The sequence below is a fragment of the Muntiacus reevesi genome, chromosome 6 (genome assembly GCF_963930625.1).
Source record: "Muntiacus reevesi chromosome 6, mMunRee1.1, whole genome shotgun sequence".
Lineage (NCBI taxonomy): Eukaryota > Metazoa > Chordata > Mammalia > Artiodactyla > Cervidae > Muntiacus > Muntiacus reevesi.
In genome coordinates, this window is record NC_089254.1 from 51,588,292 (window position 1) to 51,604,958 (window position 16,667).

The window sequence follows — 16,667 nt, forward strand, 5'->3', positions numbered from 1 at the left end:
GGATGTCACACAGCTTATTGTTCAGATGAGCCTATCTGAAACATCCTGGAGCAGGAAATGGCAACCCACTCCAGTATTCTTGCCTGGAAAATTCCATGGACAGAGGAGCCTGGCAGGCTACACTCCACGGGGTTACAAACAGTCAGACATGACTAAGCACATACACACACATAGCTGAAACATAGACAACTGACAAAAAATACTGATAAAAAATTATAATGACTTTTATTACTGTTACAGGGCTTCCCTGATAACTTAGTTGGTAAAGAATCTGCCTGCAATGTAGGAAACCCCAGTTTGATTCCTGGGTTGAGAAGATCTCTGGAAAAAGGATAGGCGACCCATTCCAGTATTCTTGGGCTTCTGTTGTGGCTCAGCTGGTAAAGAATCCACTACAATGCGGGAGAGCTGGATTCAATCTCTGGGTTGGGAAGATCCCCTGGAGAAGGGTAGGGCTACCCACTCCAGTATTCTGGCCTGGAGAATTCCACGGACTGTATAGTTTATGGGGTCGCAAAGAGTTGGACACAACTGAGTGACTTTCACTTTCACTTTATTACACTTACACTGTGGGGTAACCTATACACCACTCTTTCACATATCTATTATACTTGAATTTTCCCAACAATCCATGACACATACAGCTTATATTTTTATCATAATTTCAAACAAAGAAATCACGATTAAAAAAATACACATTTACTTAGGAAAAGAATTGGGACTAGACTCTGCAAGTCTTTTTACTTTAGCATCCCCTCTTATTTAAGAAATGAATCCATGGAAACTGGACTGCTAAGGATTGAATTGTGTCCTCCCAAAATTCATGTGTTGAGGCCTTAATCCCCAATGTGATAGTATTTGGATATGGGGCCTTTGGAAGATAATTAGGTTTACATGAGGCCACGAAAGTGAAGACCTCATGATGTGATCAGTGCCCCTTTAAGAGCTAACTCTCTCTCTCATCCACCACATCAGGATACAGTGAGAAGACAAGTCAGGAAGAAATCCTACTAACTAGAACTCTGATATGCTAGCACCCTGATCTTGGACCTTCAACTTCTAGAACTGTGAGAAATAAATTTCTATTGTTTAAGCTACCTAATCTATGGCAACCAGTGCTAACTAATATACAGACTTACAAATGCTGGGTGTTACTGAATACTACAACCCATTCAAAGATTATATATTATGAAAATATATTTTAAAAAACAGACAAAATAATACTAATCAAAGAGAAAAATCATAAAAACAAGTGGGACTCAGACATGAGGCTACACCAGAATCCCTTGCAAAGTTTTCTAAGGCATATATTGCCAACCCCACACCCACAGTGTGTTATTCAACAAGTCTGGGTTGTGGTCCCAAATTTTGCACTTCTAAAAATAGTTCCCAGGTGACAGTGATACAGAATCATATTTTGTAAATGACTAGTATAGACTGCTACAAGATGTAAATCACAAACTATTTAGAGCATTAATGCTACAGAAACACAAGTCCATGTGCCTGATTCTCAGTGAGCCCAAACAATACCAAAATGTCAGAGTTTGGAAGAGAGAAAGGTTTACTGAGGGTCATGCAAAGACATGGATGGTTCATGCCTTAAAAAACCCCATAACTCCCTGAAAGCTTTCAGCAAAACCCTTTTCTAGGAAAGGTGAGGGTGGGGGTGAGGTTAGTTATTGTAAACTTCTGGATGTTAGATCCTTTGTTACTGAAGTCAGGTCACAGGTAATGATGTTCTGTAAATCTCTTACCAAACGAATGAATGTTATTCTCCACTCTGACAAGAAAGGGTCAGGTCCCCAGGCACAGTTTTCACCCTCTGAGGTCCAGTCCTGGCCAAGAGAAGGCAGATCTCCGTTGGCGGCTCCCTCAGGGCAAAATCCCCGGATCCTACCCAGCTTGTCATCGCTGAGGGAGCCAGGTGCCCGGGACCCAACCTGCCCTCAGGCTCCTCAGGCCACCCAGAAGCCAGGGGCCAGGTCCCACAGACGGCATCCTATGCAGACTGCAGATGCAACGAGGTCGCAGAGGCTGTGCTGGGGGAGCTCATCACCACCTCAAAACCTGAGCCCCACCAGTGGGTGGCCTTGGCCAGGGCCCTGGAGCCCTGCAGGATACAGCCCCCGAGCTGTCCCCTGGGTTCCCCCAGCCTCCCCACTGGCCCAAGGCCCGGTGAGCTAAAGGCCCTCTGGGAGAAGGCGAGGGTCCGCCTCTTAGCTCACTCTCCACCATTGGTTCGCTCAGAGGACCACCATTCCCGGGGCCAACTGAACAGGGCCACTAACGCTCCCTCAGTGACAAGCGCTTACCGGGGGCCCCACTGAGGCGCTGACCAATGGCTGAGCGCGAGCACTCACCGTCCCTCAGTGACACCTGCTCACACGGGGAGGAGCCCACTGCTGAGCCCAGTGATCTCGCGGTAAATTTTCTTAGGGTAACCTCACATAACCTCGCGGTAACTTCACGGTAACAGCTGCTTAGTGTGGGGTAACCAATGGCCACGTGCTAAGGGCTGTGCACGGCCACACTCTATAACACTAAGAGTGCATTTTAAATACACACATAAACACAGAACACCAAACTCCGAGATTTTAAACCTGGATATCTTGGCTAGGACAGGTTTTCAAAATGAAGTTTCAAAAATTTCTTCAATTTGTTTTAATAATCACCAGGTTTGGGAAATTAACAGCCTAAGATTATCAAATTAGAAAAAAACTTTCATTTAATTATCTACAACAGGAAAACTAGGTAAAGACGTTATTTAGTAAAAGATTCTTTCAAAATTTTCTTAATATGAATTATAAAATTACAATGCTGCTGACAATACCAAGTTTTTATTTATAAAGTACACTGTCAGAAAATAGTTTGTTATTTTGAATATATTTGATATTTGTCATTAAAATCCTTGGACATCACTCATTTGTTTAAGCCCTTTGATCCTGAGCAGGATAAATCTCCACTAGTCTAAACCTAGCCAGAGGGAAATCAACAGATAAAGCCACAATACTATCAAAGAAAGCACAAAATTATTTAAAAATGATCATCTGACTCACACAAAAAACTTTAACAGTGGTCAGCTTTAGTAGTGTTTGTTTAATAAAACTAATGAGTGAAATAATTATTGTTTAAAATATCAGTTATTTATAATAAATATATAACAAAATACATAAATGACAAATTGATAAATATTTTACATAAATAGTATATAGATAAAAATCTATCATAAGCAGTAATGCAAAGATGCTTGAGAATACTATATTTTATCTACTGAAAGAACTGTAAGTAAAATCAGCTTGAGCATGGGACAGAATTGTAATCAAGAGAATGTATAAATATATTAGGTAAATGTAAAGCCAAATGATCAGTAAATCTGTACTGAATACCCAATGCCATTTTCTATACGTGAACTAAGGCAGCCGTCACTTGATTTCTCCTGGTCTCTTTCTTCAACTACAAGAAATTTCTTGTCCCTCAAGAAATTTCTTGCTTGAAGCAGAAATATAACACCCAAGATTACATGAGTTTCTACCTTTCCTTATAACACTTATCTGCGTCTCCCTCTGTGAAAAGTGAACCTCAATCTTACTTCTCAGTTTCAGTTCTTAGGATGCCTAGACTCATAAACCAACAACCAACCCAATTTAGTAGTTTGGTTAATGTATTTGCTGCAGATGTTTCTTCAGTTTCAAGAAAATGCTTTCTGATATTAATATTTAAGAATTAGCATATATTAAGCCAACAGCTGGTGGCTCAGAGGTCAAAGCGCCTGCCTCCAATGCTGGAGACCCGGGTTCGATCCCTGGGTTGGGAAGATCCCCTGGAGAAGGAAATGGTAACCCACTCCAGTATTCTTGCCTGGGGAATCCCATGGACGGAGGAGCCTGGTAGGCTACAGTCCACGGGGTTGCAAAGAGTCAGACATGACTGAGCAATTTCACTCACTTAGATTTTTTGGACAGATAAATATTGTGAAAGAATAACAAATTCATGATAATCGCTCTTGATCTGCACTTATAGTAGCATTATAAAAGTATTCCATCTAGTCCCAATGATTTAATAAAAGGAAAACTTAATTGTAGTCTAGCTACAAGCAAATGTTTATGCTTCAAAAACATACTTTGTATACAGTTAAATGTAGGGTATTAGAAAAATGGGAAATGACTGAATTTGCTATATATAAGCACATCAGTTATTTGGGCTTTAATTTAAAAAAAACACAAGGAAAAATGAGGAGAAAATGTGTCATATAAATCTTTCAGTTTCTACACAATAAGTTTGAATAAGTATTGTTGTTGTTTTCTGTGAAATATGGAGGTTTTAATAGTATTCTCTCTCTTTAATTCAGTATGTGTAGGCAGAGTAGGTTTTCCTTATATATAAAGGAAAACATAAAATTAGAAAGATAAAACAGAAAGAAAAAAATCAATGAAATAGCACAATGTTAAGAAGTAATGTTTAAGAGGAAATCAAAGGAAGGGAGAGCAGCTAAAAAGACTGAAAGAAAGATAAAGGGCAAGGATTTAAAAATTAAACAGAAGAGAAAAGATTAAAGAAGGAAAGGCAAAAAGCAATGCAGCAGGATTTAAGAAGCCAATAAAAAGAAAAGACATGCCGTGACGACAAAGGAATAGCAAGTGCCACAAAAAAGATACTCATAGTAATGAAAAGAATAGAGAAAAAAACAAAGTAGAAGCTGTCGAAAATTAGTTGTTAACAGAATTTAAGAAAGACACAATGTTAATGGGCTTTCAGGGTTTTTTTTCTCCCCTTCTAGGCTCTGTTATTGATGAAAAGAAAAAAATTAATGTTCAGGCACAGGAGATTTAGAACAGTAAGTCCACTGTACAGAGATGCAGCAGGGTTAGTACAAAATACACTGCCACTGGCAGGTTCTGTGATGCTGTTTGAGGAACTTAGTTTTTCTGTCCCACACTACATCTCACAATATTCTAATTTATATATTGAAGTCGCTGCCTTATTTCTGAGGCCCTTTGACTAAATGGTGTGACTTTATACACAACCCATCATTGTCTCTGATTCTGAAATCACTAACTTATTGTAAGGTGAAATAAAATGTATCATAATGAACAAACTGAATTACAAATACACTCACCTTTAAATAATCAACCTTTCTCAGCAACAGTAGTGCCACTGAGAGCTTCAAAAATTTGAGGGGGTATTTTTAGTTATCATAATGATGGGAATAGCTAATATTTAATAGATAAGGGTGAGGGATGCTAGATTTTTGCAATTTCCTGAGGGACATTCTTTTAGATAAAAACATGTTTATAATTAGTACTTTAGGTACTGAATGCAAATGGGAAAGAGATGGGAATACCAGACCACCTGACCTGCCTCTTGTATGCAGGTCAGGAAGCAACAGTTAGAACTGGACATGGAGCAACAGACTGGTTCCAAATAGCAAAAGGAGTACATCAAGGCTGTATATTTGTCACCCTGCTTATTTAACTTATATGCAGAGTACATCATGAGAAACACTGGGCTGGAGGAAGCACAAGCTGGAATCAAGATTGCCGGGAGAAATATCAATAACCTCAGATATACAGATGACACCACCCTTATGGGGGGAAGTGAAGATGAAAGAGTCTCTTGACGAAAGTGAAAGAGGAGAGTGAAAAAGTTGGCTTAAAGCTCGAAATTCAGAAAACTAAGATCATGGCATCTGCTCCCATCACTTCATGGGAAATGGAGAAACAGTGGAAACAGTGTCAGACTTTATTTTGGGGGGCTCTAAAATCACTGCAGATGGTGACTGCAGCCATGAAATTAAAAGACATTTACTCCTTGGAAGAAAAGTTATGACCAACCTAGATAGCATGCTAAAAAGCAGAGACATTACTTTGCCAACAAAGGTCTGCCTGGTCAAGGCTATGGTTTTTCCAGTGGTCATGTATGGATGTGAAAGTTGGACTATAAAGAAAGCTGAGAGGTGAAGAATTGATGCTTTTGAACTGTGGTGTTGGAGAAGACTCTTGAGAGTCCCTTGGACTGCAAGGAGATCCAACCAGTCCATCCTAAAGGAGATAAGTCCTGGATGTTTTTTGGAAGGATTGATGCTGAAACTGAAACTCCAATACTTTGGTCACCTGATGTGAAGAACTGACCCTGGAAAAGACCGTGATGCTGGGAAAGATTGAGGGCAGGAGGAGAAGGTGACGACAGAGGATGAGATGGTTGGATGGCATCACCAACTTGATGGACGTGAGTTTGAGTAAACTCTGGGAGTTGGTGATGGACAGGGAAGCTTGGCGGGCTGCAGTCCATGGGTTCGCAAAGAATTGGACATGACTGAGTGACTGAACCGAACTGAACTGAATGCATGTTTAATAAATGGCTAAATGAAGTATAAAGCAAGTAAAATTTTATCATCATTCCAACACAGTCCATAGTTCTCCTCTTATTGTGTACATTTATTTCTATTAAAGGGTAGAGAATATTTTCAGTATGTGGAAAGTAGAGTATGCTGATGTGATTACTTTAAATCGATACAGTACCTGGTTCCGACTGAGGCGACCCAGCCCTGGGGTCTGTGGGCTCTATGGTAGGGGCAATGGCAACCTTCAAGGAACTTCAAGAGGACTTAAGCCAAGAAGCCCCTTCCAGGACTGCTGCCACCAGTGTCCCTGTACCCACAGCAAGCCACTGCTTCCTCACAGCTTCACAGAAGATCCTTCTGCACTAGCCACCACTCATTTAGGGGAGAAGACCTCCAAAGATTACTAGAAAGGTCCTTCAGAGGAACAGGTCTCCAAACAACTACAAGGTCAACAAGCTATAACATGCAGTGCCAGGTCAACAAGGATATAAAAAACTACAACTGACCATGGAAAATATCACTCACCCTTAGATGGACATTGCTATAAGGACTCTGAGGCTTGAGACTAGCAAGAGGGGGGAACCCAATGCCCTTTGCCATCTCAGCTCAGCAGGAAGTATGCAGAGACCTCAACGCCCCTATTCCCAAATAATTGGGCCTGCCATCTCTTGAGAGAGGAATGTTAGATACTTAGAATAGGAAAAAGGAGTCCAAAATGGCAGTGGTTAAAAGACAAAGAAAGGGGGGAAAAAAGCCCACAAAAATGGAACAAAAGAAAATCCAAGAACCTTAGTGAGAACTTCAGATGAAACAAGCAGCCCTCCTGGATAGCCAAATTTACACAGGGCAGGCTCAGGGAGAGGAGACAAAGTATATAGAAGAGGAGCCAAGATTGAGTCTCTCCTTTGGGGTCGGTCAACCCTCACTCCTCGAAGGTGTACTTTTCTTTGCTTGCTGAATGAAACTCTGAGCTGTAACCGAGTTGTAAAACTGGTCTGCTGTTTCAAATCTTTGCTCTGGCGAGAGAGAACCAAGGAAAGTACACACTTCCCTGATATATCTATTAATATATGAAGTTCATGTTTTATGAATTGAATTATGCATGCAAGTTCATGTTTAAAATTTAAGTAAATATTATTAAGCTTTAAATCACACACAAAAAAAATTGATACAGTATCTTTTCCAACTAGAATCTCTCTTCTAGCAATGTTAGGGTCAATGTAATATTAAATAGTAATGTATCATTAACTACAGAAATCATAAAACTTTTACAATGAATTTTTGTGTAAACAATGACAAGTGAAATACAAATCACTATTGACTGCCATGTACATTGTTCTAAAAAATAATCTAGATTACTTACAAAATGTAAAAACAAGTTAATCTGAGCCACTTTGGAAGACAGTTTTTGTAGTTTATCGCAAAGCTAAATATAGTTTTACCACACAACCCAGACATTATGGTCTACACTTCACCTAATGAGTCAAAAACTATATACACACCAAAGCCTGCACATGAGAGGTTATGTATAATTATGCAGCTTATGTATAACTGCAAAAACTAGGAGGCAACCAGTATGTCCTTCAATAAGTCAATGAATAAACAAACTGTGATAAATTCACGCAAGGGAAGGTGGCTGTGCAGTGCTGTGCTGCGCCCGGGCACATCTGACTCTTTGTGGCCCGTGGACTCCAGCCCACCAGGCTCCTCCATCCATGGGGGCTCCCAGGCAAGAAAACTGGAGTGGGTTGGGTTGCCATTTCTTATGCTAGTGGATCTTCCTGATCCAGAGATTGAACCTGCATCTCCTAGGGCTCTTGCATTGCAATTCTTTACCTAACTGAGCCACCTGGGAAGCCCCACAGGGAAGGTTATTCAACAGTATAAAGAAATGAATTATCAAACCATGAAAAGACGTGGAGAAACCTTAAATAAACATTCCTAAGTCAAAGAAGACAGTTTGAAAATGCTACATATTGCATAATTTCAACTACATGACACTGGAAAAGGTAAAACCATAGACGGTAAGATTAGATGTTGCCAGAGGTCTGAAGGGGAAGGAGAGGGAGAAGAATGAATAGGTGGAACATGGGATTTTTTTTAGGGCAATGATGTTATTTTTTTTTCTTTCATTCCCCAACCAGGGACTGAACCCATACCCCATGCATTGGGAGCACAGAGGAGTCTTAACCACTGGGACCAGCAGGAAAGTCTCTGCTACACTCTGTGATACTATACTGGTGGATATAAGACATAATGTATTTGTCAAAATCCACAGAACTGTATAACACAAACAAGCCCTAATGTAAACTCTAGAATTTAGTTAATAATAAAATATCAATTTTGGTTCATCAATTGTATCAAATGAACCACACTAATGAAAGATGTTAATAACTGGGGGAATTATTTTGAGGCTGGAGGTAATATGGGAACTCTCTGTACTTACTGTTCATTTTTTTCTGTAAATCTAAAAATTCTCTGAAAAATAAAGTCTTAAATTTTAAAAAGAAGTTAATAATCAGCTTATATGTTCATAATCCTTCAATGGAAATTTGACTGAACTGACACCTATGCCCTCTAAGAATTTGAGCTGAACTGTTTGGCTGCATATGTGCCCCATATGAAACCAGTTTTTATTGCTATCCTCACCTCAAATCACACTATAGGGAGGTGAGGAACTAATAAGCATGGGTTAAGTTAAATACTTCTATTGGGCAACAAGGCATGGTTTTTCTTCAGATTTTATTATTATTATTTTAGAGTATTTCTTTCTCTCTTTCCATGTGTAACCAGATATTTCATATATTTTTGTTGAACATGAAGGAAGAACTTCCAGTTCAAAACAGAATGGAACACATCTCTTTTCCCTCCATAAGCCACACAAACATGACAGCTAAAGACTTTTCAATAAAGGAATAAACCTACAAGAATAGAAAGTTCAAGAGAAAAGAGCAATAGTGTTTTGGAAGCTGAAAAGCTAACATGTGAGTTATAGTTGATTAAACAAACTTCAAAACGCTGAATCCTTGACTAACACTGTGGACAAGCCAAGAAGTTATTTGAACCATAGCAGAAGCCCCAACTGAGTAGCTTGAGGTATCTCTGGAGACTTTTAGGACGGAAGTAGGCTCTCTTTCCCTCTCCTATTCTACAGAGCGGGACAACACTCCTCCCCATCCCCCAGAAAGTCACTTTACTATCTAACACCATTTTTCCTTTGTATTAATTGATTTGTTTGCTTTCTTATACTGTCTGATATCACATTGTTTTTATATCTTATTTGGAAGAAAGTTAGGCAAGAAGCAGGGAGCAGAGAAGGAAGGCAAGGAGAAAGAGAAGGGAGGGAAGAAGGAAATCAGCAAGACATAACAGATTAAAAATTGGGATCAACTATCACGTGTGAAATAGACAGCTAGTGGAAAGCTGCTATGTAACACAGGGAGCCCAGCCTGGCGCTCTGTGATGACCTAGAGGGGCAGGTTGGGTAGGTAGATGGGGTTTGGGAGGCCCATGAGGGAGGGAACATATATAATTTTGACAAATTCACGTTGTTGTGCAGGAGAAACCAACACAACACTGTAAAGCAATTTTCCTCCAACCAAAGAAATTTTAAAAAATGGGATCAGAGATAACTTCAGTGTATTAAATGATGAGGAGAGAAACAGTAGTAGGAGATAGCATTTATTAATCAAGTAATGGTGCTTCCCTGGTGGCTCAGATGGTAAAGAATCTGCCTGCAATGCAGGAGACCCAGGGTCTATCCCTGGGTTGGGAAGATCCGTTAGAGAAGGGAATGGCAACCCACTCCAGTATTCTTCCCTGGAGAATCCCGTGGACTGTACTAATATCACCTTTGTGTTCTCAGGGACCTAAAAGGAATGGGGGGGGGGGGGGTGCATCAAAAGAGCACATAGGCTTTCTTTTTCCTTCCTGTTATATTTTACCTGAGCTAAAGCAAAACTTCCTTAATAAATATACGTTTATAAACATACACTTATCTGCAAGAAATTCTTTACAAAGAATAAATATGATCAAGAAAAGAATAAACAATTATGTTGAGCCACAAGTGAAAAAAGGAAAAAGAATATCTTTAATCATTTAGTGAGCTCTAAAGACTTAAGGGATAAAAAGTAATACAGGCAAAAATAATCACTTTCTCAAGAAGAAAATTACCTACTTTTTTTGGCCCACAAAGGTCCCCTAAATAATGATCAAAATATAAACTAAATTTTATGGTTTTCTTCATTTTTATAGATAACAAGGTCATCTAGTATAAGATGATACTGGTTATTTAGGATAATAAGGAAAATATTCTCAGGTTATCACTTATCTAGTTAGAGAAAGAAAATAGAGTACACAAGACTTTCTCCAACTCTACTGAATATGTTTCCCTCAAAAGAGGTGGGAGAGAGTATACCTGTGTGGGATTTACTTCCATATATAATATAAAAGGGTTACTGTTCAAATCTATGCATCATTGATATGTATCTTCCATTTTTATGAAGGATAAGTTCAATAGATATACTTTAAGTTAGAGAAAAATAATAAAAGGCAAGTGCCTAACTGTAGCAGGATAAAAAGTATTTAATTATCATAATTTTGAGATTTAATTTTTTCATGCAAATGATAAAATATTTTGAAAAGTAAATGCTATATATAACAGAAAAGCTGTTTCAATGGATGCACACACAATTTTGGTGAATAGTAATCAAGTGAATCAATCATAAGACAAAGTTATCATGAAATAGAGTTAATTAGGTATAGGCTTGGGGTATGGCAGATGGAAGGTGTAACATATGAAAGGAAGTTAAGCACTTTTTTGAATTCTGATTTTCTGGGTGGTTCCCCTTGTCATATAATGAACTATTACATTTCATTTCTGAATAACTGAGGAGATTAAAGCATTCAACTGTAGCTCATGAATTACTCTGAAAGCTATTCAGAATTTAAATGTTATAACTGGTGGTCTCTCATTTTTCATTGTCTAATAAATGAGTTTATCAATAAACAAATGCATTCAAATATTCAAAACAGCAGACCAGACATGCACCCCCCAATTCATTCATTCATTCAGTTAGTCATTCATTCACTATCTACTGATCAATAAAGGGTCAGACCTTACCCTAAATGACAGCCTGAATAAGCTACACATTTTATGCCCCTATGGAATTCACAAGTCAATATGAAAAGAAACATTAAACAAACATATGAAGTGTTTGTTACCAATAACAAAGTAGATGAATGAGCTGTGGAAAAGAGCAAAAGCATAGATGAAAAGGGAGTTATTTTAGAGAGGTAGGTCAGCAAAAGCTCCCAGAGAAAGAACCATTTAAACAGAGCAGGTCAAGCATGGACAGGAGCATTTCAGTGACAACAGCAAGTGCCAACGACCTGAGTCAGGGAGGGGTGCAAGAACTAAAAGAAAGCCAGTGGCTCCAGGGAGAGAGAGTGAGGGAGGAGGAGGCAACAGATGAGGAAGGAAAGCCAGGCCGGAGTCATTACTGAGGGTCTTTCAAAGCCAAGGTAAGAAGCTTGTATTTTATACCAACTACATGTAAAGGCTTTAACGCCAAGGCGTACATGATCTAATATTCTTACTACAGCATCATAACTGTGCTCCACAGCAAATAAATTAGATTTCTTGTGAGGATTCTAAGCTGTTTTGGGCACTGTGAGAACTTTCATTAGTTTACTGAAGCCTATAAATCCCTCCTTGGAATAATATCTATAAACACATGAGATAAAATACATAGAGTTACAAAGGAAACCAATTATATTGAAATTCATTTCTATCAAGAGCCCCTGGAGGCAAAGACCACAGGGTAAATAATACCTGCAATGACCATAACTGCAAGTAGAGTTAGAAGGCAACTGCACTGGAGAGGAGTGGGTGGTTGCAAGAAATACTGGGGTTTGGGGGTTCTTTGCTTATTAGGTATGTCCAAAATATTGAGCATGGATAAAATGTTGAGTGTGTTTTCTTTTCAGTCAAACTCCTCCAAACTATGTTATTTGTTTATTTTAAAGAATATTTTCTCCCTTACAGAACCAAAATGTTTATATTAGAGAATTTTTCTAACAAAAGTTGTCCTTTGGGCAGGCAATCCTTCAGTTTGTGATCATTAATTGATTATAATAGTAAACACTAATGACAACAGCTACATTTATTGAGCACTTACTATGTTCCAGGTATTAAGCAAAGTGCTTTACATTGCTAAGTCCGGTTTAATTGCCACAACAACCCTTTGAGATAGAGACTTTATTATTACTCCCTTTTTACAAATGAGAAAAATTAAAGCTCAGAGATATTAAGTAACTTGCCCAATACCACACAGCTGGTAATTGTCAGTCCTGGGAATGGAGGCCCAGACTAAATCTAGAGTCAGGAGTGACAGAGCATCCACTAACTGTTCATTGGGTGTGCAATAATTGGAAATCAAAGATGTATAAGCCAGGACCCAGATTTTAAGGTGCCAACAAAACAGTTTTTAAGTATAACAAACACATATATATTGTTAGTGGGATATGGGAGACTATAAAAATATGCACTCAGTTAGCACTAAGTATTCAGCAAAAGGAGAGCTCTTGAATTTTGTAGGAAATGTTTCAGAGCAAGTATAAGACTAGAATCATTTATTTAAAAAAATCAGGTAAACTTTAGATAAGCTTAAAGGTGGAGGAAGTAACTTTGGTAATGAAAGCCATGAATCATATGAGGTATTAGGGTACAGTAAAAAAAAAAGATAAACATAATGGTAAAAAGTCTAGATCTTCAACTTCCTAGCAGTGACATTTTAGAAAATTACTCAAACTCCCCTGACATTCAATATTCTCATTGCAAAATGTGTTTTAAAACTTCTACTTAAAATTATATGGATGTATGTTGCAAACCAAAAAAGTAGCTTCCCTTAGCAGTTTTATACATATATTAAACAGCATGGGAACTGCCTTCTCTTCATTTTGCCGAAAGGCAGACACCTCATATAATGTTTCTGTTTGTCTCTCTTTTCTGACTCAGCCCCAGTGAAGAATGCTACCATACATTATATGATTCTTTGCTGTCTTTCATTTGGAACTTTTTTTTTTTCTCTTTGTGTAGTATAAGTTTTGTTGGTCCTGGGTTTGTTGTTGTTTTTTAATTTTTTATTGAAGGAAAACTGCTTTTAGAACTTCTTATTTCTATACATCTATGAAACCCTAAAGGCAAATCTAACCCAAAGCACCCTCTTTCTTCCAGTCACCCTATTCGTGGAATCCAGTTCCATCAAACCAACTTCTGAGTGATGAGGATAATGGCTGATAATGGCTAAATGTGTTATTCCCTCCAGAAAGTATGTATGCTTAATAATAGCCCCCAATGTCCTATAGCTAAAAATTGGAAAGTAAAATAATTTCACATCTTCTAGAAATAATAAGAAGGAAAGCTGAAATTCTGGGACAGAAGGGCCACTGGGTCTTCTTTAAATCACATAGCTCAGGAGCTGCAGCCTTTCTGAGGACACTATAATACATTAACCAGTAGTAAAATAACCAATATTAAAACCAGAGAGAAATATCAGTTAAGAGTCTTAGGATGCTGCTGTCAAATAACCAGTTCAGCAATGAGCATTTCAAGACTAAAAAGGAAGGCTTTGATCTTTTGTGTGTGTTAGTCACTCAGCCGTGTCTGATTCTTTGTGACCTCATGGACTGTAGCCTGCCAGGCTCCTCTGTCCACGGAGTTCTCCAGGCAAGAATGCTGGAGTGGGTTGCCATTTCCTTCTGCAGGGATCTTCCCAGCTCAGGAATCGAACCCGGGTCTCCTGCATTGCAGTCTGATGCTTTACCATCTGCCTTACTAGGGAACCCCTTTGGTATTTTAAGATTTCTTAATAAAGAGACAACATTAAAATAGCAACATTTAGGAAACCCGAATGGTGGTGGGTGCATGGATTCTGCTAAATTGGTTTCTGTACTTTTTTGTATGTTTTAAGCATTTCTTAACCTGAAAGTGAAAAATTGTAAAAGCAAAAATAAAGAAGTTTTTATTACAATGGATACAGAAATATGTCCAACAACTAATTCCAATGTTAATATTTCTCATCTTGCACCGTACTACTAATCCTCTGGCAATTAAGTATGACAGGCTGTACAAGACACATCTGGATGAAACAAAGCACTTTATCTCAAATTCTTAAGAATTCAAGACTTCGGTTAAGATATTGCTTTGAGGACTTCTAAAACCAAAAATTGTAACAAAAGTATCACAAATTAGTGGGGTTTTTTTAGACTAATAATATAGCCAACAAAACTGTATTGATATGATTTTTCAAAACAATATAAATAATGTAATGCACACAAATAGTATCATGTAAACAGATATTTCAAGAAACCTAACGCTAATTTACAATCAATTTTACAATTTACAGTTTTCAGAGAACTTTCAGCTGTATTATTTCACTTAATGGTAGAAATTATAGATGGTATATTCTGTAGAGAAAAGGAAAAAAAAGAGTTAATTCAGCACAAGTCTCAACAAGCCAGCTGATAAAGCTAGCTTTTGGCATAGTTTCAGTTAAAGAGGGCTTTCTTGAGTTAACTTGTCGAAATTGCTCAATATGCTCATTGTATAAATGATGGCTTGATATAAGATTGTGATAATTTATTTATATTTTTCTATAAAGTTTAACAGTTTAACAGTCAACAGTTTCATGCTTTCACATTTGAACATAAATTTTAATCTGAAAACAAATGATTAGAGAACAAGAGGCAGCAAAAACTAAATAATCATCTGATTACTGCACAAACTTGATGCAAAAATGCTATATTTAAAATATACTTAAATTATACAAGGATAATTTCCAAACTACTTTTCAAAAAAGGTGCAAATATTTTTTTAAAAAAGCAAACACAGCCCAAGAGCCTGGACTTCTGTGATACAGACCTCTACCACCACCCCCCAGTTCTGACGATCCCTGCAGGCAACCAACTGCTGTATCTGTGGAATGTGCTCTTTGAACTGTACAAAAGCCTTCAGCCTTTCCTGCATTCTGCAAACAAAAACTGCCAAGTGCAATTATTTCTCTGATTTAACGTAATACAAATGCTACTTCTCTGCCCTCAACTCCCCTAGTACCAGTGATGGCTATAATATGTATATGTTTATAAACACCCTGTAAAAGATTCATTTTCCTAATCAAAATTGAATTTGTTTTAGAAGTATAATAGTTCAACTGAATATAATATAAAATTCAACAGGCACCATATTCCCTTTTGTGTATATGTTTTAAGAATTCTATTTCCACAGACGGATTCAAGGATTGAATGGGATTAGTTCTTTTAATTATATGACTAGGATCTTTAGCTTGAAATCTTTCTTACAAAAAAAAGACAAACACAATAGTTGTTTATACTCAATTCATTTACCAAAAAAACTCATTAGAGCTAGTAAGAATATGTCCTTCCAAATGTGAATATCTCTTGATATTCAGAAGAAAATGAAAAGTAAAAGGCAAAGTAAGTCCTAAGATAGAGTTGTGTGGATATTTAAACTCACCTACTAGTTAAATGTTAGAATAGTGCATTCTCCTAGCCTAGATCCAACATAAACTGCTTTTCTTCATTGAGCATATCCTTGGCATTATGCATACCTGAGCATTTTTCTTTCTAAAAAGATAGTATTGAATCCAATACTGAAGAGTTAGTTCTATTTTCTATAAACATTAATGCTTCCAACTATTGGTGTGTATAAACAATTATTAGCTGCATTACTCCATTGGAAAATATTTGAAGTTTTGTAAAATTAAGTTATGAAGAGATAAGATACTATCACTTATTTTGTACCTCAAAAAATAATTATCAAGTAGAGTCAGCCATTATAAGAGATTCTAGGAAAAGCTAAGACATGCTTTTTTTCAGAAAAAGTTAACAATCAAGTTGAAGGGAGAAAGACACAAATACATAAAGCAACTAGAAAATAAGAAAAAATAAACATAATGCATATTTGCCACTATTAATTAAAAGTAATTTGTTCATTTCATGGCCTATTTAAATGAAGTTTGACTTCATATCCTTTTTGAGAACCAGAGGCATCTTAGGGTGTTACAAACAAAGCTGAGCTAAACTGGATTAGAAGTTGTATCATCCTACAGATAAGGATTCCTCTATTCTTTCTAACATTTTATTTACTATATCAGTCATATCACTTCTTCTCATTGATGACATAAAAGCATTTTTAGCTAATTAGTTTACATAGTATTTTATTTTTCTTATTGATGCTGTTGTCTAACAAAGGATAGTTAAAAACTGATGCTTCAAAGTCAGACAGGTAAAGGTTCAAATTCTGGTT

General features: G+C 37.5%; 1 protein-coding gene across 6 annotated transcripts in view; it reads right to left on the reverse strand.

Annotated features, from left to right (window-relative positions):
• FOXP2 (forkhead box P2) overlaps positions 1-16,667 on the reverse strand; it is a 632,418-nt gene that overhangs the window by 518,627 nt on the left and 97,124 nt on the right. The window contains exon 1 of one of the 6 annotated variants that reach the window (XM_065939061.1): positions 1,755-1,790. The exons of the other annotated variants lie outside the window; for them this stretch is intronic. The gene's annotated coding sequence lies outside the window, so the exon portion shown is untranslated. Of the gene's footprint in view, positions 1-1,754; positions 1,791-16,667 lie in introns of those variants that run through there. 6 annotated transcript variants of the gene reach the window in all.